Here is a 25781-nt window from a genome sequence, read left to right as displayed (position 1 = left end):
GCAATCTTTTATGTGCGTACTACAATATTAAAAACGATGATCCCAATAACAGATTAGTTTCTTATAGCAACTAAATTATTTTCCTAAATAATTCTTTGGTAATAAGCGTCATCAGCTGATTGATTCTCAGAGCGTGAATAAAAGAAAAAAAAAAACACTTTGATTACTGTATTTTACTGTAATTATACATTAATATTAAAGTACTGTATTGTAATTCGAGCATTTTGCTGTAATTATACATTAATATTAAAGTACTGTATTGTAATTCGTGCATTAAATAATTTTTTATAAATTTACTATTAATTCACGAAATATATTTAGTTTCGTGCTGCAGCCGTAACAGGAAAAATTTCTCTCTCTCTCTCTCTCTCTCTCTCTCTCTCTCTCTCTCTCTCTCTCTCTCTCTCTCTCTCTCTCTCTCTTGTATGTCAGTACTGTACTGTACATATCCTTTTAATGAAAATAATATAAATGATTGTGCCATAAAGCACACAAGCATAAACAAATCCAGCAAGTTCAAACAGATCACAGAGGATAGGTGCCATATTTTTTGCTTTGTGATTTATTGTGCCGTATTTCATTACAAGTTTAGTTGATTATGATTATCACACACGTTATAACATTTTATCACTGTTGTTGTTTCACGAATCACCGTAAAAGATATTTAAAATTGAATTTCATATACATGGCAATTATTAACAATCTCTCTCTCTCTCTCTCTCTCTCTCTCTCTCTCTCTCTCTCGTCTCTCTCCTCCTCCTCTCGCTCTCTCTCTCTCTCTCATTAATATATATATAGATAGATATATATATATATATATATATATATATATATATTTATATATATATATATTATTATAATATATACTCTATATATATATATATATATATATATATATTATATATATATATATATTATATATATATATACTATATATATATATATATATATATATATATATATATATATATATATATATATATATATATATATATATATATATATATATATATATATATATATATATATATATATATATATATATATATATATATATATATAATATATATATATATATATATATATATCATATATATATATATATATATATATATATATATATATATATATATATATATATATATATATATATATATATATATATATATATATATATATATATATATATATATATATATATATATATATATATGTACCATATATACTTTTAGGCGTTCAGGGAAAGACAATCGATATAATTGAAGGTTCATTACTAATGCCGACGTTTCATAACTACATTGTTGCATCTTCAAGGCTGAAATGCCTTTCCCTGGACGCCTACAAGTATGATTTCGAGAGCTGCAGTTCCAACAATGTTGGAATATATATATATATATATATATTATATATATATATATATATATATATATATATATATATATATATATATGTATATATATATATATATATATATATATATATATATATATATTATATATTCTTCTATATTATATATATATGTATATATATATATAAAGTGCCAAATATCTGGTTACTACACGTACCATTCACTAATTGTTACCTCACAACAGCCAGACACCTGAACCTCCATGACAGGTACTAAATGACTGATTACTCTAAAGGCAACAGTGATCTCTTAAACAACTTACCACTGTTGCAGAAAATCAGACGAAGTTCATCAAAACTGGTGTGAGGTAATCTTGTAAGTAATTAAATTAATCAAAGGGCATCACTCCATCAACAACTTTGAAAGTCTAAGTATTTCCCTGATTTCAGAAGTCTAAGTACTTCCCTAGTTCTAAGTCACTTCAAATAAATTGGAGGTAAACAGATCAGTTACCACTCTATGTTTCTACCTAAGCTAAATATAATCATATGCAAATATACTGGTTAGAAATAAAATACTTATAAAAATTTTAAATACAAAAATTTATTATCCAATTCAAAATTTATAAGTGAAATTCACAATATCAGGGAAAATTACTGTTACTTGAAAACAAAGTAAATTTTAATCAATTCTTGAATCAATTAAGTAAAATTAAATCAAAATTACTTTATCACAAAGTTCAAGAAAATTAATTCAATCAAAATTCAAAAGTGTTAGGCAATAATTGAAATTTGGAAATTAATTCACAAGTGCTAAACAATAAAACTTGAAAATAATTCTAAGTAAATGCAAATTAATTCACAAGTGTTAAATTCAATTAAATGGGCATCGATTAATTAATGAAAATAACTTAAGATAATTAAATTGTGAATGTAAATGAAATTCAGAAAAATGTGGAAAATACCGAAATTGCAAAAAGTATTAATCACAAAGAATATAAAATAAAAACACACACTTCAATAAGAAAATGAATAAATGCACCAAAAATAAACACTTCGATAAGAAAATGGATAAATGCACTTCAAATGAAACAAACACAAAAAACAAAAATTTGCAATGTGTAAAAATGTAAATAGTTTCACTCAAACCATTGTAACTATTAGTAATTAATTCTCTAAACCATCAAAACCATTAGTTACTAGTTTCTTACCAAACCACTGAATATTAGTTATTAGTTGCAACTAATAAAAATATAACACACTTTACCTTCTTGGTATACCAATTTTCTTTCTTTGTGCAGCTTGTTTCACAAAAATAGGCGCCGTTACACTCACTTATACAATGTTTGTTCAGATTCCACAAAACACTAAATAATACTAAATAAACTCCTAAGAAATATCAAATCCGAAATCTACAAGTTGCGAGTGACCATTCAGTAAGTATGAAATCGTTACGTTACTTTAAAATCAAAAGTTCCTGCGATGGAGAGAGAGAGAGAGAGAGAGAGAGGGAGGGAGAGAGAGAGAGAGAGAGAGAGAGAGAGAGATGTCTGAATGCGACGTGGTTCTAGGATGCAATGAAAAACTCTTCCTTACGAAAGCTGGACAGTGGAGATGACACAAAATGTTTTGGGGTAATGAGAAAGATGGTATAATGCTTTTAGAAACTTCCATTATGATGCAACTTTACAAAAAATTGTGAAATCTGCACGTGGCATTCGGCAACGAAATACATGTATGAAACGAATATACATTCATTTACGTACCAGCTCATGAAAGACAGAAATCGAGCAATAATTAAGATTGACATGTTTTGATAACAACACGAAGACTGCCAGCTCCCTTAATCAAGAGGTGATGAAAAGTAACTGAAACAATTCTAGCTTTGAATGGACAAAGATCATCTTTTTCTTTACTACATTATATATTCTTTTACAATATGTTATGCGAAATCTGAACACACATTTTAAACATCCTATCTCTAAGCTAGCTAGGAATCTGAAAAATGTTGCACAATTTTATACATAACATTTTATACAATCAAAGAGGGAATATATGCGTTTTGAAAGTAGCAATATATATATATATAATATATATATATATATATATATATATATATATATATATATATATCTCCTTTATTAAAAAAACGCAAATTATTAATGAAGTATTCATCATTTCACTTACAGAATCCATTAATACTGTTCTTAGACTTAATGTAAAAACCACACAGTCTCTCTCTCTCTCTCTCTCAACAGTATTCATATCCTTTCATAAAAAAAAAAAACAGCAAAATACAATGAAACTTTATTTCGCTTACAGAATTCATATATACTGTGCTTGGCCATGGATGTAAGAACCAGTTTCTCTCTCTCTCTCTCTCTCTCTCTCTCTCTCTCTCTCATATTTGAATGAAAAATACAGTAATTAGTATATTTTAATTAAGAAGTACAGTAATTTGCGAATACAGTGTTGCTCTATGAATTAAAAGTGAACTAGTGATAATTTTAGAGATACTACCCGAAGAAAAATCAGCAAATTAGTGAAAGTTCTCCGTGGAAAAGTGAATACCAATGTGTTCCACAAAAATTTGCGACAAAGTGGACTGCGTAAATGTGAAACGCATAAAACGGGGAGGCGGGGCATTATAATATATAAACATGTGAAGTTCTTGTAAATGCAACGTGTTTTTTGGAAACGTGGTATTGATAACGGCGGCAGAAATACTGGCGCTCTGCAGCCAGATTAACAAAGTAATTTTCAAAAAATTATTCTGATAAAACTTGGTTATGTATGATATCTTTAATTAACACGTTAATTAATTCATTTGATCAAACAAGCATCACTGAACAACTTCATCTCTTGATAATGTGAGTTGGGACCACATATTCATAAAACCAGCACGATTGAACGAACTACTGTTTCTTGCCTTTGTATCATATTTATGTACAAAAATAAAATAGTACCCTGTAATACATTTTTCATACAAATTTTATACACAATCATGAAACTTACAAGTTGTGGTAGGGTAAAATATCGCCCAGGACTCATTTTGCAGAGTTAAGTGGGTATGGTGACCTTTGCCCGGAAAAAGCGGTACGCCATATCTGTAAAACTAACCATAGAATCTGTAAAACTAACCATAGAATTTTCTTAAATTGTCTCATTTTGTTTTCCACACCCAAATTACAGTGCACTTGTGGCTTGACAGAAGAACGTGAGGCTGGCGCAATTCATACTGGCATACATCTTTGGAATTTGCCCCTGATGGCAAGGGTTGTTCATTTCCAAACAGCCTAGCAAAAGAAGAAAAAAAAATCGCACCTTTTTCAGAACGCTTTAATGTTGTCATATTTTGTCTCCATAGATATAGACTTCCTCCTCTTACTAGAACTCCATCAGATTTAGGATTCTACCGTTTGGGGGCCTTGCTGAACATGCTGGTAGCAAAATGCTGCAAGAGCGCTGCGACGAACACCCTGGTCACAAAGTGAATAAAGAACTAACGATGCTTTTTGATACCGCTGTGGGTTGTGTTAAGTTCGCTCAGAAACCATATGCCATCTACCAGTAAGGTGGTAGCGCCTCAGTGGCATGTTTGATATGGTCTTGGCCTGCCACCTTGGTGGTTGCGAGTTCGATTCTCGGGCATTCCATTGAGGTGTGAGAGATGTGTATTTCTGGTGACAGTGGGTCACTCTCGACATGGTTGAGAAGTCATGTAAAGCCATTGGTCCCGTTGCTGAATCCCCTCCTGTTGTAATGTTTGGTAGTAGTCATGTTTTTAGTGTTGATGTAAATGTAATTGTGCATTTCTTGTATAACTGACTAAATAAAATCTGGTTTGTTGTTTGCATGTACTAAGCCCTGGGCAGGGGCTATTGTTTTTGCCTTGTTGACCTACGGTCTTATCCTTCATCACAAAGCTGTATAATAACACCTTGCCAGCAGTCAAAATACTCCTTTGCTGCAAGGTTCCTGTAATTGACACAGTTGATGACCCAGCATTGGCTACCAGAAGTGGCTTTTTTTTACCGCTGGTCTTTGCAGTAGATACCGATGCCATCTCTTGACAGTTATCGCACAACATTGGCTCCTTACGTGCACGCGATAGTCGCTTGTCTGTCCAATCTCTCCTCTCTATACATATGGCTCCCTCAACAGGTAAGGAACATCAAGCATTGCATCAATGCTTGCTATTTTATTTATTCCATTATAATAGAGGGTTTTGTAAGTAGTTGTAAGTAATTACTTAACCAGTAATTACAGGCAGAGACTGCTCTCCTCCCAATTTTATATACCTATATAATATATATATAAATATTATATATATATATATATATAATACATATATACATATATATATACATACGTATATATATATATATATATTTATAGATATAAGATATATATATATATATAAGTATAAAATATACATGTATATATTATACATATATACTATATAAGATACATATATATATATACATATATATATATATATATATATATATATATATATATATATATACATATATAATATATATAGATATATATATATAATATATATATATATATATTATATATAATCTATATATATACTATACTATACTAACATACATACTTACATATACATACATACATACATACATACATACATACATACATATATATATACAGGGTGTTTCAAAATTAGAGCCCCCCTCTACAGCATGAACTAAAATTGATATGGACAAAAACAAAAGTAATTCAGAAAAGGTATTTATTAAAGTTTCTCTCTGATTATTTAATATTTTGTGTGGCCTCCATCTGCCTGTACCAGAGCCTGCATTCTTAAGGGATATTATTTCAGCAAATCGCAAAAAAGCCGAGACTCAAACTCCATTTCCCTTAGCACTTCGGTCACCTCCCTTTGCAGGTCGTCGAGGCTTGGTGTACCATCATAGTTCACTGTGCATGCTTCAACACGATCCTTGATTCTACCAATGTTTTCACACACATTAAGGTCAAGGGAGTTACCTGGAAATTAGCCAGATGAGAAGAAATCAATATCACTGTTTCGAAGCAGCTCCTGTTTCTGAAGAGCCTTGAAACATGGTGTCTTATCATGCAAAAATGTGGCTTCTTCAACAGATAACACATTTCCAGGATCTTTGAGGAAAGGAAATACTCCACCAGTAAGCAAAGTTTCTCTGAAGTATTCGCCATTCCATGACTGTCCTTTTTCTTTGATGAACCACATTAGCCATTTGGCTGTGAAATAGAGTAAAATTTCTAAACATTCAGGAAATTTCACAACTTGGCGATAGCACGCGTCATCACTGATACCATCCAACTTTGCAGCCCAAATGATGTCATTTTTTATGATTTGGCTTCCTGACTGTGTAAGTGAAGAATTCATCTGATGCGGCAACATGGAAAAAGTCAGCTTCATCCCAATCTTTAAGAAATGAACCACAAAACCAAGCCCGGTCTTCTTTCTGTTGCTGAGTGATGTTGGGTTTGCTGATAACATGAAATGGCGTGATACCAGTTTTTTTCAACTCATGATATACAGCACTATAACTTCTCTTCTTTCCCCTTTTTGTTCCTAGTTCTAGCGCCAATTTACGTAAAGATTTTCTTGGTCAACCCACTGCTTCAGCTATGATGTCTTTTGACTCCTGAGAAAGGATTTCAGGCCTTCCAAAATTGTCACTCTTTTCGCGATGACCGTCATATGGATTTTTGTTCCAGTTTCTTTTAACAAAGGATTCATCTCTTTTAATGTATTTAGCTATCCAGGAACGTGAAATGAAGGATGCGCCAGCATCCTTGGCCTCTTTGAAGGTTATAGCCCAGATTCGGTCAATCCATCTGTTTTCCTCTGAGTCGTTAGCTGTGGCTGTATCTAACTCTGTCACTCAGTCTGTTTTTTTTATGGACCTCGTTACTTGTAAATCTTTGGTATATAGTTTTGCCTTAATATTTTTGCTACACAATAGTTATACTAACCCTCAGTCCTTTAGAAATTATTTTGTGACTCCTAAGGAACTGCCTCTCCTCAGGGAAGCAGGATTCTCTCATTGGCTCTTCATGCTCACAGGGCAAGAGTCAATTCGCATTCTCCTCTGGAGTCCCGCGTTTCTGGAGTCTCGAGGGCGTGACCTCTTCAGGCCGTGCCCTCAGTCCCAGATTTAGAAGTTTCTTAGGAAGCCAAGAGGAGACCTCTTTCGATGATCATTCTTACGCGATTCAGGAGTTTTGCCAGGTGCTTGAATTCCTTGTAATTGTGGGTGCTAGACTGGTGAGTTTTTTTGAGTCCCAGGGATTCTGCAGAATCTCGGGTTCCCAACCAGTGCTAGAAGGTTCACTCTTCAGTCTGGTTTAGGCACAGAACGAGAGTAGGTGGTGAGACAGGTATTTTGACACCACCTGCAGACTGCTTGGTCAGCTCCGATCCTTCGTGTCTTAGATCTTAGGGCCTGAACCTGCAGGATAGCAGAAATAGAATCCCCCTTTAAGCCTTTCTCGAGGGCCTTGGGCCTCAAAGGAGACTAGAGTATTTAGGGAGGAAAGCAATTGTTCTTATCTAACGAGTCTCATCTTGGCTCGATTTGCATGGTTGTGTTCATGCCACCAGCTGGGTTAGGCTCGGCTTACTTGCTACACCAGGCCCCTGGTCACTTTTGTGCGATCAGCTCAGCTGGCCCCCCTTGTTCGCTGTCTAATGGATCAACCAAACTGAGTGTTTAGCTCTGTTAAAGTGAATTTCCTGCTCTCCTCAGGTTGGTGCCTTGTCATGGCGTAAGCACCTTTCTTCCCTGTGCTGTCATCATCACAGGTTGATGCCAGCCCTGGTTTTTGTATGATTTGGTTTTCGTAGACTTTCTCTGATGAAAGTTTGTCTTAGATTCCATACGTTTCCTCAGGTTTTGTACACCTGGAAATGCTCTTTCTGGGCCCCACTGCGTGACTGGGTTCCGTATGGAGCGCCCAAACAAAGCATCCCATTTTCTTTTGGGACCCATTTTGCTTTTTTTTTTTCACTGAACAAGTATCACCTCACGCGCAGCCCGCTCACCGCACGTGTTTGTTGTGTTTTGTGTGTGGTCAGCCTGTCTCGTTTCATGTCTCGGTTGGTCAGACCAGACTGACAGAGAATGCTCTATTGAAGAAGAGGAGCCAGTACCAGATGCAACAGTCTTTTAGACAGGAGGATGTCTCCTCAATGGTCATTTTTGTGTTATCGTCGTCAGAAGTAGAATTGCAGCAGCATCGTTTGATGATTGTGTAACAGTTGACAGATCTGAAATGCTGCTGTGTCCGGTTTGAGCTCTGAAAGTTTGTCACATACTGAGAAACTTTTACCTTGTCCAAGAACTTTGTTTCCCCTAGGTGTCCATCTTGTTCCATTTCCAAAAATGCAATTAGTTTCTTCTTGTAAGAGATTATTAGTTAAGCGTCGGATGGTTCTTCATTGCCTTCGAGCTTCGAGTTGTTTTTCGTGGCCAAGGTTCCACGTTGGACGAGTGGATTTTGAGCTCCGCTACTAATCCGGCAGTCTGAAGTTTGATTCTCGGCTCGGCCAACGCGGAGCCAGAGGAATTTATTTCTGGTGATAGAAATCCATTTCTCAATATAATGTGGTTCGGATCCCACAATAGGCTGTAGGTCCCGTTGCTAGGTAACCAATTGGTTCCTAGTCACATAAAAATATCTAATCCTTTGGACCAGCCCTAGGAGAGCTGTTAATCAGCTCAGTGGTCTGGTAAAACTAAGATATACTTAACTTATTTTTTTTGTGGCCAGGGGCACATATCAGGGATGGCTACTACTTCGGCTTTTTAGAGGAATTTTTCTGTGTCTGCAATCTTGGAGGTGACTACTTGTAAGACGGGTGTTGGTTTTCACGACGTTCTACCTTGGGGATATTCAGTTTTCTTCAGAGAAAGGTTACTCGCTGGGTCCTTTTGTGCGGCCAACTCAATTTTATAAGTAGCTTAGTATTGTTAGGGTGTTAGAAGTTTAGGTATTCAGTGGTAGTCTAAATGAACTTAAGAGTCTTTGTTGGTCAGAGTTCATATTGGGTGTATTTTTTTTTTCTTTGAGGTTAGGCAGATCCCGATGGTCATGTTGGAACATCTTCAACTTCCTCTGCACAGTCATCTGCGTCAGTGAGCAGTAGAGAACTCGAAGGTGCTACATATTCAACTTCTTCTCCAAACCTCTACTTCTCCTCCAGACATGAGAGGCTGGATAACTGCATGGGAGGTTTGACTTTTTCCCCTCCATTCATGAGAGGTATGAATACCATATGGGAGGCACTACTGGTTCAGACAGTACCTTTAGACACGAGACTGACGTTGGGGTACTCTCTCTGCAAGCATCCTCACCTACTGAGTTTGGCAACTAGTTGAGGACACATACGTTTACACATAGTAGGCTGATAATGAGTTACCTGCTTATGCTCCGTTGACAGGTTGGGCTGCATTAGATTGATCCCACCTCCATTAAATTTTGTTAATCAAGCTAATTCAGGTGTTCAGGGAGTGTATTGCAATATGAAGTTTTCATAATAAAACTAATATTGTAATACTTACCTGAACACCTGAATGATTCCCACCCTCCTCCCCACTTCAATTTTGATAATGAGCATCTCAATTGGGGATGTCGACCTCTGTTGGCTGATATTTGTAGCAGCGTTGCCAACAGTACCTCAGGTAACTCGTTCGACAAGATTTTACCTGTAGCAAGGGTAGCGCTGACATTCGGGCTGGTTAGTGACCAGGGCTAATTCAGGTGTTCAGGTAAGTATTACAATATTAGTTTTGATATGAAAACTTCATTTTCCTAACGAGAGAGAGAGAGAGAGAGCAGCCGGCAGGCATTAATGCAGCGTGGGTTCTATTGGGTACCTATGTAATGGCTGGATACATAAATTGTCCAGAATACGTGGCGAGAGGAAATTTTTCTATATTTCCTTGAAATTAGCTTCTTTGCACTTCACTTTCCTAGCCATCCTAACATGAAAACATGCAGGCTAACATGCATTAGTGAATAAAGCTATGGTGTCGATTATCAATGCCCTCTTCTCACCACAAGTATTTCTGGGGCATGAACATGGTCTATCATTTCCCTAAAATTTCCAGTCACGATTTTGCTTTCCTTCTAAAATAACGTTAAAATATACCGCTGTACTTACAATGTGGAATTTCCTTGATTGTGCTTGGGGATTTTACTCTAGAATCGATTATCGTCTTACATCCAGCTTAAGCAGGGCTAATCGCTGATTACTGCAAGTTGCAGGGGGGCAAGAATTCAAGCTGCAACAATAGAGATTGCAAGATCTAAGGCAAAGGTTGCCATTTCTTACATTTTACCTGGGAGACCCACTAATTTTACAGGTTTTACCTGAGAAAATGCTAAATTTTATGGGCATGTTATATTCATAAGGGTGGCTACTGATTTACCAGATGAAAATTCTGGGATTTGACTGCTTTTGGGCAGGAAAACGCAAAAACAAAAAGGGTAGTTTTGCGCTGAAGGCTCTACTCATCAAGGAATTTTTGTAGACAAATACTTTAGTGTAACTTTAAAATTACATGTATTTACATTTAAACAGCCAGAAGAGACCCACTAATTTTACAGTTTTACCTGAGAAAATGCTAAATTTTATGGGGATGTTATATTCATAAGGGTGGCTACTGATTTACCAGATGAAAATTCTGGGATTTGACTGCTTTTGGGCAGGAAAACGCAAAAACAAAAAGGGTAGTTTTGCGCTGAAGGCTCTACTCATCAAGGAATTTTTGTAGACAAATACTTTAGTGTAACTTTAAAATTACATGTATTTACATTTAAACAGCCAGAAGATTTAGAACGTCAATCTAGCAGATAGCAATTCCTGTGTAATAATCAAAGTACAAGGGACAAGGCGAAGAATGCAGTAATCCTCATGAATGCAGGCAAAATCAGGTGGAAAATCCATGGCTTAAGGTCCCTCTGTAACAGAGGGGTTTACGAATTAAGGCCAGAAAAGGCACAGAGATGTTAAGCAAGACAAGGCAGTGCACGGAAGGTGGCAAGAGAGGCCTTAAACATACGTCTCCCAACCAGTGAAAGTACTTATTATTTCGAATTATTGTTAACATTCCACTGGCAAGGTAAGGCCCATGTGGACACTGGCACTTTGGAAACAAAGTCAGAAGTTTTAGCGAGACACTTGCAGAATTTTTGACTGAATTAAGAACAGCTGTATACAGAAACACATTGCCTTGTAGAAGATGTTGGCTTCGGTGTAGAATGGGATTGGAGGAAGGCTTAGTAATGGGCTCACTGCAAAAGTAGACTTTTGGTTCAGTGATAGGACCACAGGTGGGGGAAATGGAGGCAGGTTGCAACAGGGGAGGTCCTTGCCTCCAGGTATGTGTCTGTCCATCTCAAAGATGCCTCTGAGACCACTTGTCTGCTTCCTCCTTTCAATTTATATTTGTTCCCATTTTCTATATATGCATGCATGAAGAAGCCCGCTTGTTTGATTTATTGCATCCTGATGGCAGTCAGGAAGGTCTCATGATGTGTTTTGCCTCTACTTTCTCCAATGGCCGCTTTTCACTTTTTGAAGGCCACAGCTGTTTCCTGGAATAGACATACTTAAGGCAAATCATGTGGTCCAGGAGAACCTTACAGACCTTAAAGTTCGTTCAGGTTTACCTAGGTCCCTCATTGTGAGGCACTTCTAATATCTACCAGAGAATTGCTAATGTATCTTCCAGTATATTTTGCATCTTCCAATCTCGGATGGTCTGGGATGCAGCTTAAATATTTGTCGAGCTTATTCTTCAAAACATCTACGTTCCTGATTTGTCTCTCAGATGAGCTGGCAGCGCATTGAATAGACACTACATTGTCGATGCTGGTGCATGGTAGATTAATGTTCTGTATGCTTTTCTTAGTTTTCCTGGTATAGTTTTGGGCACTATTAATCTACCTCTGCCTGCTCTTCCTGATATTTTTAGCTCCATGATGTTTTTGACAATTCCTTCTATCTGTTTTCTTGCCTGTATTATCTTGTAGTGTTCTCTTCTCCTCTCTAGACTAAATAATTTTCAAAATTGTAGTCTTTCCCAGTAGTCAAGATCCTTAACTTCTATTCTAGCTGTAAAGGGCCTTTGTACACTCTCTATTTGTGCAATATCCTTTTGGTAGTGAGGGTACCATATCATATTGCAATATTCAAGTGGACTACATACATACATTTTATAAAGCATAACCATGTGTTCAGCTTTTCTTGTTTTGAAGTGCCGTAACAACATTACCATTTTTGCTTTGCATTTTGCCAATAGTATTGCTATTTGATCATTGCATAACATGTTCCTTTTCAACATCACACCAAGGTCTTAACTGCTTCCTTATTTGTGATTATTTCGTTATTAGGTCCCCTATATGCATATAGCATTCCTTCTTTATCTCCATAATTTATTGATTCAAATTTATCAGTTAAATACCATCCTATTTACCCTGCCCATTCATATATTTTGCTTAGGTCTCTCTGTAGTGAGTTCCTATCTTCATCACAAGTAATTTCTCTACTTATTCTTGTGTCATCGGCAAAACTACTCACTACTGAGTCCTTAACATTACTGTCTATGTCTGCAATCATAAAAACAAATAGCAATGCAGCTAACACCACACCTTGTGGCACACTGGATATTACCTTAGCTTCATCCGATTTCTCATCGTTTGCAATCGCTATTTGCTTTCTGTTTTGTAAAAATTCTTTCATCCATCTTCCTACTTTGTCCACTATATTATGTTTACTAATTTTCTTTGCTAATAAATTATGGTCTACCTTATCAAAAGCTTTTGCAAAGACTAGGTAAACCACATCTGTTTCTTTTCCGGTTATCATATTTTTATATATGTTCTCACAGTGGACTAATAGTTGGGTTTGTGTACTTTTTCCGGGTACAAAACCATGTTGTCCTATGTTAAACAAATTATTTTTCATTAATTGTCTCATAATATTTTTCTTCATTACTTTTTCATACACTTTCATAATATGTGATATTAGACTCACAGGCTTATAATTACTTGCCTCTAGTCTTGATCCACTTATGAAAGTAGGGGTACTATATGCTAATTTATGTACATCATAAATCTTGCCTGTATCTACACTTTGCCTTTATAATACTGCAAGCGGCTTTGCAATAGAATGAACTACTTTCTTTAACAAAATAGCAGGGACACCATCTGCTCCAGCTGCTGATCCATTTTTAATTTCATTAATAGCCTGCACAATATTGGCTTCATTAATATCTATGTCCGATAAATATTCACTATTTTCATCTCTTATTTCTGTATCATTATCTTCATTATCTTTCTGCTATTATGGTGCATATTTTCTATTTCTTCATTCGTTAATCTCCCTTCATTTCTTAGTGGGCCTATTTCTCCCCTTCTTTTATTCATCTTTTTCACATATGAGTACAATAGTTTGGGGCTTTGCTTGATGTTTTCTAGGGTCTTTTCTTCTAAGTCCCATTTTTCATTTTCTTTTGATTGTATAATCTTTTGTTCTGCATTTTCTATCTTACTTTTTAGTTCCATCACTTATCTTACTTTTTAGTTCCATCACTTTCCATGCATTCTTTTCATATGCAAGACCTTTTTTCCACTTTCTGATTTTCTGGAACAAGATTCTTCTGTCTCTTAGTATGCATGACTGACATTTACTTTTCTTCTTCGGTATATACTTATCCACTATTTCCTCTTTTATATAATATACCTGTATATCATCATTTACAAATATTTTTTTCCATCTTAGTTTAATTGTTCATTTATTTCTGACCATTTTCTATTCATACTATAGAAATTGTATTTTCCATATCCTTCCCACTTTTCCATCTCTTGCTTATCTCTGTTTTCACTTGCTTTGGTACAGACTGTTAATTCTATGACATTATGGTCTGAAATACTCGTATTATACACTATTATTTCTTTAAAGATAATTCACTTCATTCACTAATGCTAGGTCTAAAATATTATCCTTTCTTGTTGGTAGGTGACTTATTTGTTGAATGTTGTGCTCTAGTAGCATATCTAATGGCTTTTCGAATTGCTTCTTATCTTCTGCACTACTATAACTTTTTTTTTTTTTTTTATATGCATAAATACAAACACAATCTCCTATTCGTTCTTTCCAATCTACGAAAGGAAAGTTAAAGTGTCCGGATAGGAGTATATCAGTCTTTTTGTGATTTCTACATATATTATCCAATTTTTCTATTACTGTGTCAAACTCTTTTGTATCAAGGGGGTCTATATATTATACAATGTTCACTAATTTTTCAGATTCAAATTCTACCACTATTGATTCACATTCTGAGTTACTATATTTCTTATATATTTTTCCTTGTTTTATATCTCTCCCATATATCGTGATTCCCCCTTGATTCCTATTTTTTTATATCTGATCTATAAGTTTGGAACCCCTTTATCTGATCATCATTACCAGTCTCATTGGAATACCAGGTTTCACATATATTCATTATATCTATTTTTTCAGTTTTGGTTAGTTCTTCTAGGAACTCGATTTTTCTTTTTGAGTTACTCGTAACTTAACCCTGCGCATTCATCACTATGATGGTTTACGTGTTATCCCCATCATTTAGTATGGGTAATAATAAGGATTTTCCCATGTCTCTTTCCTGTTCTGGTATGTTGATCTTTTCTTCATTTCCAGAAATTCTGACATTAAAAATTCCAACTTTTCCAATATATTTAATCTTCCGTCTTAATATTTATTCATTTTGTGTATGAATCTGCATTTATCTCCGTATCTGCAGCATCCCCTGGCATTGTATATACAGTGCTTTTTCCTTGCACGGTATCTGGGTGCTATTGCTTGAATTCTCGATGCTGACATTTCATAACGCTGTGATGGCTTGTTCTTTTCCTTCACCTCATGTTCTTTGTTACTTTCTTTATTTGCTTCATTTTCATTTTGATATTTGATTTTGATTCATGGCTACAGGGTGCATATATCTATATTTTTTGCTGAACTTACATCCTTTTCCTTCATTTAAGTTTTTGCATATTTTTGGATATAGATCGCTTCATTCATCCTCATAGCCATCTAGGTATGCACATTTGCCATAAATCTCATAATTGTAACATACCTTGGGATGCTTGTAGTAAAATCTTTCACCAAATCTGCAATTCCCTCTTTTCAAAAGGATGCAGACTGTGTCTTTCTTTTCTTTTTTTCTTGCTCTTTCCCATTGGTATAAAGATCTGGGTAAAGCCTCTTCGGGATTTTATTTTGTGTTGTCATGTAATTTATTTCTTCGTTTGTATTGCCTCATATTTAGTATCTATGAGTATCTCTGCATCCATGCTCTTGTCCTATTCTTTGTTTTCATTATTTTTTTCTATCACTTCAGTTTTATTTTCTTCTTTTCCATTTTCCTCTTCTTCCTCTTCCTCATCTTCTTCATCCTCTACTATTTGCACATTAAGTCTCGATTTAATAACATTATCTATCCATGAGAGACGTTGAGTAAAATACTCTTGTGTCCTTACTTGTATTTTGCTGGACTTACGCACATTGAGGATGCGTTGGTACGTGGCAAGCATAGCCTTTCCTGATCAGGTTTTGAGGATTTACAGTGCTATACCACATCTTACATAAATTACTTGTTTTCGGCATTTGTTTGCCTATTGCATCAGTCAGTATATTTACTATGTTCACCTTATTCATTTTCTTTGTTGGCATATGGTGAGTGATGTAAATTTTCTTTGTCTTTTGATCAATTGAATTTTATTTGGCACTCCTTCAATTATTTTCAAAATATTTTCTGCAGACTTGCTCCAGTTTGAAGGATCATATCCTTCCAGTATGTCTATGAATATTTTTGCATCTTTTTGGTTAGGGTTGTTATTGATATCATAGATAAGAAATGCCAGTTCCCTTCCTGCTAAGTCATCATATTGCATGTCTGCAAGGCAAGCAAGATTTCTCCATTGCTTTCTGCTGCTGCTGCCAAACACTGCCATCCTGATCGAATTTTTAATAATTCACTTGAAAAACTAACTTAGTCGATGCTTTATCTGACACTAATCTGATCACCGACAGTTCACAAACACTTCTAGCTATAATTCGTTTTCTAGTTGTAGGTTGTACACGTGATAATGGATGATTATTCAGACTGTGCACATGTACGTCTCACCAAGCAAAATGGCACTGACAGAGAGAGAGAAGGAGATTGAGAGAGAGAGAGAGAGAGAGAGAGAGAGAGAGAGAGAGAGAGAGAGAGAGAGAGAGAGAGAGAGAGAGTGCAATTAAAGAATTTAGGAAGGAGCCAAGGTTCAATTCCCCTTATGTCAGTCAGTACTAAGTGAAAACATTTTATTATTTGCTTTTATTTAGTCTGTGAAGCTTTGGGAGAGAGGTTACTTGGAAAGTATTTAGCAATTATATATATATACGTGTATATATATATATATATATATATATATATATATATATATATATATATATATATATATATATATATATATATATATATATATACGTGTATATATACGTATATATGTTACGGCCCCCTTTATTCCCTAAACTACACAAACTGGGAACTCTTACCTGTTGCCAACGGTGCCCTGTCTGTAAGATGTCACGAGGCTTATTAAGACTGCGTAAATATAAAAAATATCATTTATTTCCCAAAGCAATTGGTTATAACAAAGAACAAAATGATTAACAAGTCATAATGGCATAAATACCCAAATCTGCCCATAAAGAAAACCAATAAGATAACATTCTACCTTCCTGACTAAGGTTACACTCTCAAACCCCAAACAAGTCACATTGTCTAGTATTCGTCAGTTATCAGTTAGAGAATCCCATTCCTAATCAACCATGGAATCGGACCCATCTTTTCGATGGGCGTTTTTCTCCCGGCACTTCGAGCAACCACTTGTTCTCTCCTTTGCACAAAGAATGCGTCTTCCACAAGTACCCTGAACCAGTAGGCCTGTAATACGCGTACAAACGAATGCACATGCCTCGCAAACGGGGAACGACCTATGAGACAAGTTGCTTGTTCAGCAAATACCCTTCTCTCCCATGTGAACCTTTGCAGTGTACACCCCTTGTCTCTAGGCGAGTAGAGCTATGTGACTTTATTATTATATAAAACAAACTTTTAAACACCATTATTAGCCATTCCCCCTCTTTCACCTCTTTAGATATATATATATATTAGACTATATATATATATATATATATATATTTATTACATTATATATATTATATATCTATATAGATATATATATATATATTATATATAAATAATAAATAATATATATATATATAGAGATTAATATATTACAATTATGATATATATATATAATAGAATAAATATATAAAATATAGTTAAATTAATATATAATTATTATATATTATAAATACATTATATTATAAACAAACTATAATAATATCTAAAATATTTATATATATATATCCTAAATATATATAATATATAATAATATTATATAATATAATATAATTGGAAGTTTATAATATATATATTCAATATAATATTATATATATATATAATTATTGATATGAATAATTATATATTAATATATATTTTAAGATATATAAATATAATATATATAATATGATATATTATAATTATAATATAATATATTGTAGAATAATATAATTATATAGTAACATAATTATGAGTATATAATATATATTATATATATTAAAGTATTATCATATATTAGTTATATATAAATAAGATATTATATATATATTTATATATATATAATATATATAATATAATATATACTAATAGATATATATAGATATAGTAATATTACTTTATATATATATATACACTGCATACTGCATGTATGAATACTATAAAATCCATGATTTAATAAGTATATTGTTTATTATTTGATTGAATGATTCAAACGCCTTAATGGAATTTTTTTCTTCTCCAGACTAACGCCGTTAAAAGTAATCAAGAGCCATAGCAGTCATCATTTAGAAGATAGGTGAGTTAAGTTCAGACCGATTTGTTTCTGCGTAGAGATTCCATTATGATTTAATGAGGACAATTTTTTAGTTGTCTGGGCATATCTCAATGTATTTCTTAGTTTTGAATATGTTTTAGATATTATTTAGAATCGATTAATTATCTCGTCTTTTCCAACTTGCCGTTTAAGTTTCAATAGTAGTATGCGAGTAATGGAATGTAGATGACTTAACACGTTACAGTAGGTTTTTAATCTGGTACCACTTCAGTGTGGGATCAGCAAATTCAATGGACATTGTCAAATGCCAACGGAGGCATTGTCAGATTCATATTTACATAACAAAATAAGAAATTTAAGGTTCTGATATCGAATAGAAATTTGAACGATTTAATTTCTCATTTGTGTCCACGATGTCGTTTTTGGAGAGAGAAAATAAGCGTCATCCGTGATTGTGTAATCTCTACCCCACGTCTGTAGAACAGTCATAATTAATCAGTCATACAAAATAGCATTCGATCTATCACACTTTTCTGGGGCTACTCCCTTCCCAATGCCATGAATATGAGTTTTCATTCTGTACAAAGTAATGATCAATGATTAATTGATGAATTGAGTGATTTTGTAACCACTGAACCTTGTTTCTAAGCGTAAATTTGCTGAATTAATATTTTGCCATATGCTTGTTATAGTTTTATGTAATGAGGATTTTTTAAGGTGAGTGATGCAGTATTTAAGTATTTTTTTATTTTTTGATGCTGACGCTTGGCAGTCACGTTCTTGACCTAGTTTGCTAGTTCCATGAATATGTATACGTTTTATGGATCAGCCGCAGTAAACCAAAATATTCAGTAGTTTATAAAAAAAATTCATTGTTGTACAGTTATTGTTATAAAATAACCGTTTGGAGATGATGAATTCAATTATGTTGTTAATACTTTTATTTCGGTAATCTGATAATATACAGTTTTGTCGTAAACTGAAATTACCGAACGAAAACTTCAATGCATTGTAAAACCATTTGTCGAAGTCTAAAGTCAATTGAAATTATTATCCTTTTTTCAGGCTCATATCTTCTAAGAGGTAAGGGGTTTTATGCTGCGATGCTGTTGGATTTGAATTTTATAAGTTAATTGTTTTGTTAGTGGTATATTCAGATAATATTAATAGTTTTGTAAATAAGGTTCGAGAACTTAACCCCGTTGCTAGGTTACATTCACCTAATTATTGCTTAGATAAGCAGGCTGACGTTTCTGTACGAAGTGATTACTTACATTGACCCATTTATAACCATTTATTTTTACCTTTTACATACTTTTGTATGATTTTCCATATGCGATTCAATGGAAATTGAGTTATTTATATCCCTAGCCAATAGGAACAGCACGGTTCTTTTATATGTGTGGTTATATTCATTGCTGGATTATGTTATTGAGGAAACTGTTATTTTGGATTTTATGAATGGTTAATTATTTATTAATGTTTGTATTTGAGAATGTTAATTTATGTGGATTTTATGCATGCATTATACTCTTTATTTTATTGTTGCCATTTGTTGGTTTTAAGATTTTGTAATAGGCATGTTGCTGTTACAGTTTTGAGGTATAATTGCACTATTACACCGTTTTCGAATTTCAAGGTGCTTTTGGGTCGTCATATTCGATTTTGAGTAGTTTTAATTAATATTACCTAACCTGGCCTAATCTAACCCAAGACACTTCAATCAAGACCTAACCTGACCTCCCGAATACGATGTAGTAGTGTGTGTTTATTATTATATATAATATATATATATATATATATATAATATATATATATTATATATTATATTATATATATATATATATATATATATATATATATATATATATATATATATATATATATATATATATATATATATATATATATATATATATGTAGGTATATATATATATATATATATTATATATATATATATATATATATACTTATATATATTATAATATATATTATAGAATGAGTAAACGTGCTTTAATATGCTTACATTTAACACTTTTGTACCTTGTGTACCTTTTTATATTTATATTTGTGTATAAATTGTCATTTATTATAACCTATTTCGGGAAGTTAGACAAATAATATAACTTATTTTGTAAAGTTAGAAAAATATCTTGTACTCCAACAGCACGTGGCATAAAACTAAAGCTATCCAGAACGTTTTTAGTTAATTGGTTTCCTTTGTTCGACGAAAGAAAAATATAAACTGAAAGTTGGCAGGTCAGTGCGCTAGTGTTTTAATATTGAATAGTCATGACAAAAAAGGACAATACATCGGATATCTTGCTTAATAATTTTAGTTAAATGACCTATTGCCTTATTTGTTTATACATTTACTCGTGAGTAATAAATTGTTTTTCAGTATTCCAACATGTTTAGATTAGTTTACTATTTTTGTGATTTCTCGGGTGATTTTAGTTTCTATTAAATTTTCGTTATTTATAATAAGTTCCGGTTTATGTCAACCTCACTTGTACGTGTTTTTGTCCTGAAGTCGCATTATTAATAATAGTTTTAACATGTAATAAAAATACCTGTGAGATTTTAATTAAATATCATTATTTATGATAAAGATGTATGACTTTGCTTTATTTCTTTGAAAAATATATAACGTTCTGGATAACTTCACATCTTCAGTATCAGCGATAAGGATGCTCAAAAGGTATGGATACTTTGCTTTGTAGTCATTTAAAATTTAACTGTTATTGATGACATTTCCTTTTTTCAGCTGAAATTTACTTAGAGTGAAAGTGTAAAGACATCAAATTGGAAAAGTCGCAACTACGACTGTAAAGATATTTTTTTCGGTTTTCATAAGTGTTTATTCATAAATTCAAAACTTTTGGAATTCCTTTGGTAAATTCAGAAGCCAAGCCATTCTCGTGCGAGTCAGCTTTATTTTTTACGCTTAAATTCAGCTAATCGAAGCTGAAATTCGGCGATAATGAAATCGTGTCCTTTTGGTTAGCCAGACCAAGAGAAATCGAAAGACATCATCACCAAAAGAGTCCGAGTATGAACTGCCGAAGTCATCTTCATTTGAAGCATGCTTACAGTTAAGTATTACAAACTTTTTCCTTACACATATCTGCTGTAACTGAAACAAGATATACTTGAATATTTGATCAATGTTTCCGGTCGAAGCTATTAAAATTTTTCTTTTGTTGTGTTTAACAGGTAGTTTGAATGGCGCTCTGCTGTCTGATGTTTTGTTGACTGAAAGGAAAATTTAATCTTGCCTAACTTTTCAAAATAGGTAAGCTAATATATATTTGAATAGTATATTTCAGATGCATTGTTGCAACTTATAAATGTGTACAGGTTGCATGACGTTGGTGGTTTCTTTTGTTTGTAGGTCATGCAAAGAGGTACGTTTGCTGTAGATCAGGCAGTATTGATTGCTATGCAAACGTAGTCAGCAAAAATTGATGAAGGCAACATACTTGCCGCATTATTTGTTTAAAAATGGATTGTGTACTTTGAAAACTCGATCTGGTTTGATTGTATTGATATGTGCCATTTGAAATTTTGCAGTCCCCCTTTCAATAAGTATTAAGTTGGATTAGTCCTTGTTGGTAATTAATGAGGGAAGGGGATAAAAGAGAGTTTTAGAGGAGGGTTTTGGAGGATATTGTTATAGGAATTGGAGATGTTCAAGAATGGTGGGCACGAAATGCAGTAGTAATGAGAAGGAATGGAAAGGAGCTGCTACGAGGGACAGGTGGTATCATATGGGAAGAAAAGGAGAGTTGGTGCTGGGAAGAGTCAGTCAATGGAAGACAGATATAGGTTCCGAGAGAAAAACAAGGTGATGAAAAAGGTGGTAACCCAAGCTAAAGCAAAGTCGGCAAAGTCGTATGATGATGTGTATTATGAGCTGGGGACAAAGGAAGGATTAAACAAGATGATCAAGCTATCAAAGGCTAGAAATAAGAGCACCAAAGATTTTACACATCAAACAAATAAAAGATCAAGATGGTGTAGTACTTAGAAAGGAGGAAGACATTGTGAAGAGATGGAAAGAATATTTCGAACAGTTGGTAAAGGCTTATTACCAGGTCCCAAGACAAAAGGTATGGAGGAGTCAGAGGGAGAAGATGGTGCCAGAGAAGTACGTGTGATTGATACAAGAGATGTACCGGAATGTATTTACCAGAGTGAGGAGCAGTGATGGGGAGACAGGATTTTGAGGTGAGAGTAGGATTACGCCAGGGTCGGCTCAGAGCCCATTTATCTTTAACATAGTGATGGATGTTATAACATATGGTATGTGGATGATATTGTTCTGTGCACAGAGAGCAGGGAAGATCTGGAAATGAAATTGGAAAGATGGAGACAAGTACTGGAGGACAGAGGAATGAAAATAAGTAGATCTAAGACAGAATATATGTGTACCACCAGTGAGGGGGATAATAGAGAAAGTATTCAGCTTGGTGGAGAACTAATAAAGAGAGTTGATAAGTTTTAAGTATTTGGGATCCTTTGTTAATGCTGGAGGGAGTATGTAAGAAGAAGTAAAACATCAGGTACAGGCAGGGCTGGAACAACTGGAGAGTGGTCTCTGGAGTTCCATGTGACAAAAGAGTACAGCTGAGTTTAAAAAGAAAATTTCACAAGACAGTGGTAAGAACAGCAATGCTGTGTGGTACGGAAACAGCAAGCTTGAGAAAGACGAGAAGAAGATGGATGTGGCAGAAATGAGAATGCTTAGGTGGATGTCTGGGGTGACAAGAGAGGATAGGATCAGAAATGACTACTTGAGGGGGTCGACTAAAGTGGTGGAAATATCAAAGTGCAGGAAGGGAGGCTGAGATGGTATGGACACTTGTTGAGGAGATATGAGGACCATGCTGGGAGACATACTATGGGGATGGAGGTTCAAGGGAGATCAAGAAGAGGGAGACCAAGAAAGAGATGGAAGGACTGTGTGAGAGAAGATGTACATGAGAAGGGAATTGATGAGGCAGAAGTGCAGGATAGAAATAGATGGAATCGGCTCTTCTGGAACGGCAAACCCATATAAAAATGGGACCAGTTGGGAAGTAGTAGTCCTTGTTGGTAATCACTTTGTACTAAAGTTACTGTCACACACTCACGTATCAAGGCGGCCGATGTTCATGTATGTGAAACGTGGGTACATGAGCGTAGAAATAGCCTGGATCAGCTGGATACGTGACATGGGCTGATTTCCGTCAAGCAAGCGTCTTATAAGGTGCCACAAGTATATGCACTACGCAAGCATGACATGGCGCCTACCAGAACTGACCTGATGAACTCCTGCATGCCCCCAGGTAGTGCGTGTTATGTAACGTATGCTGTATATGTGATTTTGTATGTTGCTGACTTACATCAACCTCATGTTGCACCCACTCACAATGGTGTGGGACCATAGGGTACAAAAGGACCATCCTGCACACAAGGCATTGCATTTCCCCTTGTCATCTTCGTAAAGCATGAAGTGTTCCCCCCAGTGCACTGAATCATCATGGAGAATTTTGAGAAGATTCTCGAACTTGTAACACCACCAAACACTCACAGGAAAGAATTAATAGGGACCATTTTGGATTATGTACAGGACAGAATACTGGTGCAATAAATGAAGATGCATCTTGCAAGGAAAACCCAAAAGAAAACGAAAAGGTAAGGGAGGGTCGGTTCTTGGCCATACCTACAAAGAAGAATGGAGCATGGCCACTTTGAAAACCTGATGGAGGAGTTGGCAACTGAAAGTCCAGAGCTGTACAAGAATCGCCTGAAGGATCCATTCACTGGCAAGAGAATATGAGTTAGGATTAATGCATTCTTTATATTTTTATCCAGGCAGTCTTGTTATTGTATTGGACAGTTCCATGTAAGAGTTTTGCTCTTTTGATGTTTCAGTACTTTGTAGTGAAATTGTGTTTTCATTTCATAGTCTACATGTGTATGTTTGTTACTGTAAATTATTTTTAATTGAATAAAACTAATTTTTGTATTAAAAATGTTTTCATGATCCCAATACTCAGACATTGGTACACAAGGAGAGAGCCAAATTTAAAACCACCAATTAGCGTTCCTTTTTCTCCTCAGTTGTAGTTTTTTGCTTTTAACTTGTGTATATTTTGGTCAAATATTACTTTGTCGCGAATTTGTTTTTTCGTTTCATATGTCTAGACTTTGATGTTTGTTTGCTACTTTCAAAGTATTTGCTGCTTTCAAAGTGAATACAAGCAATTTCTTTTTATACAATTATTTCTTGTATTGAGATAGTTCCGTTTGTCTTCTTGTGTTGATTAAATATTCCTTAAATTTCATGAAATATCATAAACCTTTACTAAAATATCCCTTAAATTGAATGAAGTACTAAGTATAAACCTCTTCTAAAATATTCCTTGAATATAATGAAATATAAAGCTTAAGTTTTAGTGAAATATTCCTTAAATTAGATGTTATAAAAGTTCACTAAGCATATTAGTATTGTTGTTGTTGTTGTTGCTGCTTTGTACTTTCACTCTGGAAGATGGTAAATAAAAAAAATAATAAAATAGAAAAATAAAAATTTGCATACCCAAATAGTAGTTACAAGTCTTTGATCGAAACAGCTATTTCATTAGGAGGTTGCCGGGTAGGCTCCCCCACCACAAGGAGATGCACTTCGTGCATGGCGGGAACAGGGGAGCTGTGCTGTACCATGCAGATGTGCCCAGTACCTACATGGTCGCTGCCATGGGGGTACCACATAGTAAACCTGGAGCTACATCAAATGACATTTGTTGTGGCTACTCGCGACTAGTTTTGAACATTTCAAAACAATATTGGGTCACCATGCTCACTCGGGTGTTGTGCAGCAGCCCCCCTGGCCCATCGCTGCACGCCCACGATCTAACATAACCAATTTCTGATCATGCGTGGACATGCGTGCCTTGATATGTGAATGTGTGACAGTAGCTTAAGCCTTGAAGTAAGCTTTTTCTGTACAGTTATAAACCTTGATGAAAGCAGAGCAATCAAAGCATGGTTGTTTATTTTGCTGATATTATTAGTTGTTAGAGTAACAAGTGCTTCTACTTCTGTTACTTCTTGCCTCTCAATACAGTGCTCACCTTGGGTGCCATGCTTAGACACAAGTCTAAACTATTCCAAGATTCTAATGTGCTCCCCCACTTTCAGGTTCTCTGGCTGTACTAAGGACATAATTCCCCTTGGACAATGTGCTGTTCATTACCATCCACAGTGTGGAAGTGATAAAGGAAAAGCTGAATAGCCATTAGTTTAAGGTTGCCTAAGGTTTTGTGATGCTGGTGCAAGAAGTCTTGAATCTCAAGCTCACCTGGCTTATGTTTGCTAATGGAGGTACCATGGGACCAACCTTCAGCCCCTGACATAGA

The 25781-nt window shown here is 34.5% G+C and overlaps 1 long non-coding RNA gene across 2 annotated transcripts in view; it reads left to right on the top strand.

Moving 5' to 3' along the window:
* LOC135223277 (uncharacterized) overlaps positions 1-25781 on the top strand; it is a 561157-nt gene that overhangs the window by 54008 nt on the left and 481368 nt on the right. For both annotated transcript variants that reach the window (XR_010316455.1, XR_010316454.1), the window contains exon 2: positions 18343-18396. This is a non-coding gene — a long non-coding RNA (uncharacterized LOC135223277). The remainder of the gene's footprint in view (positions 1-18342; positions 18397-25781) is intronic.

Source organism: Macrobrachium nipponense, chromosome 8 (genome assembly GCF_015104395.2).
Source record: "Macrobrachium nipponense isolate FS-2020 chromosome 8, ASM1510439v2, whole genome shotgun sequence".
NCBI lineage: Eukaryota > Metazoa > Arthropoda > Malacostraca > Decapoda > Palaemonidae > Macrobrachium > Macrobrachium nipponense.
The sequence above is the reverse complement of the archived record's forward strand: the minus strand, read 5'-3'. Positions and strand labels throughout refer to the sequence as shown.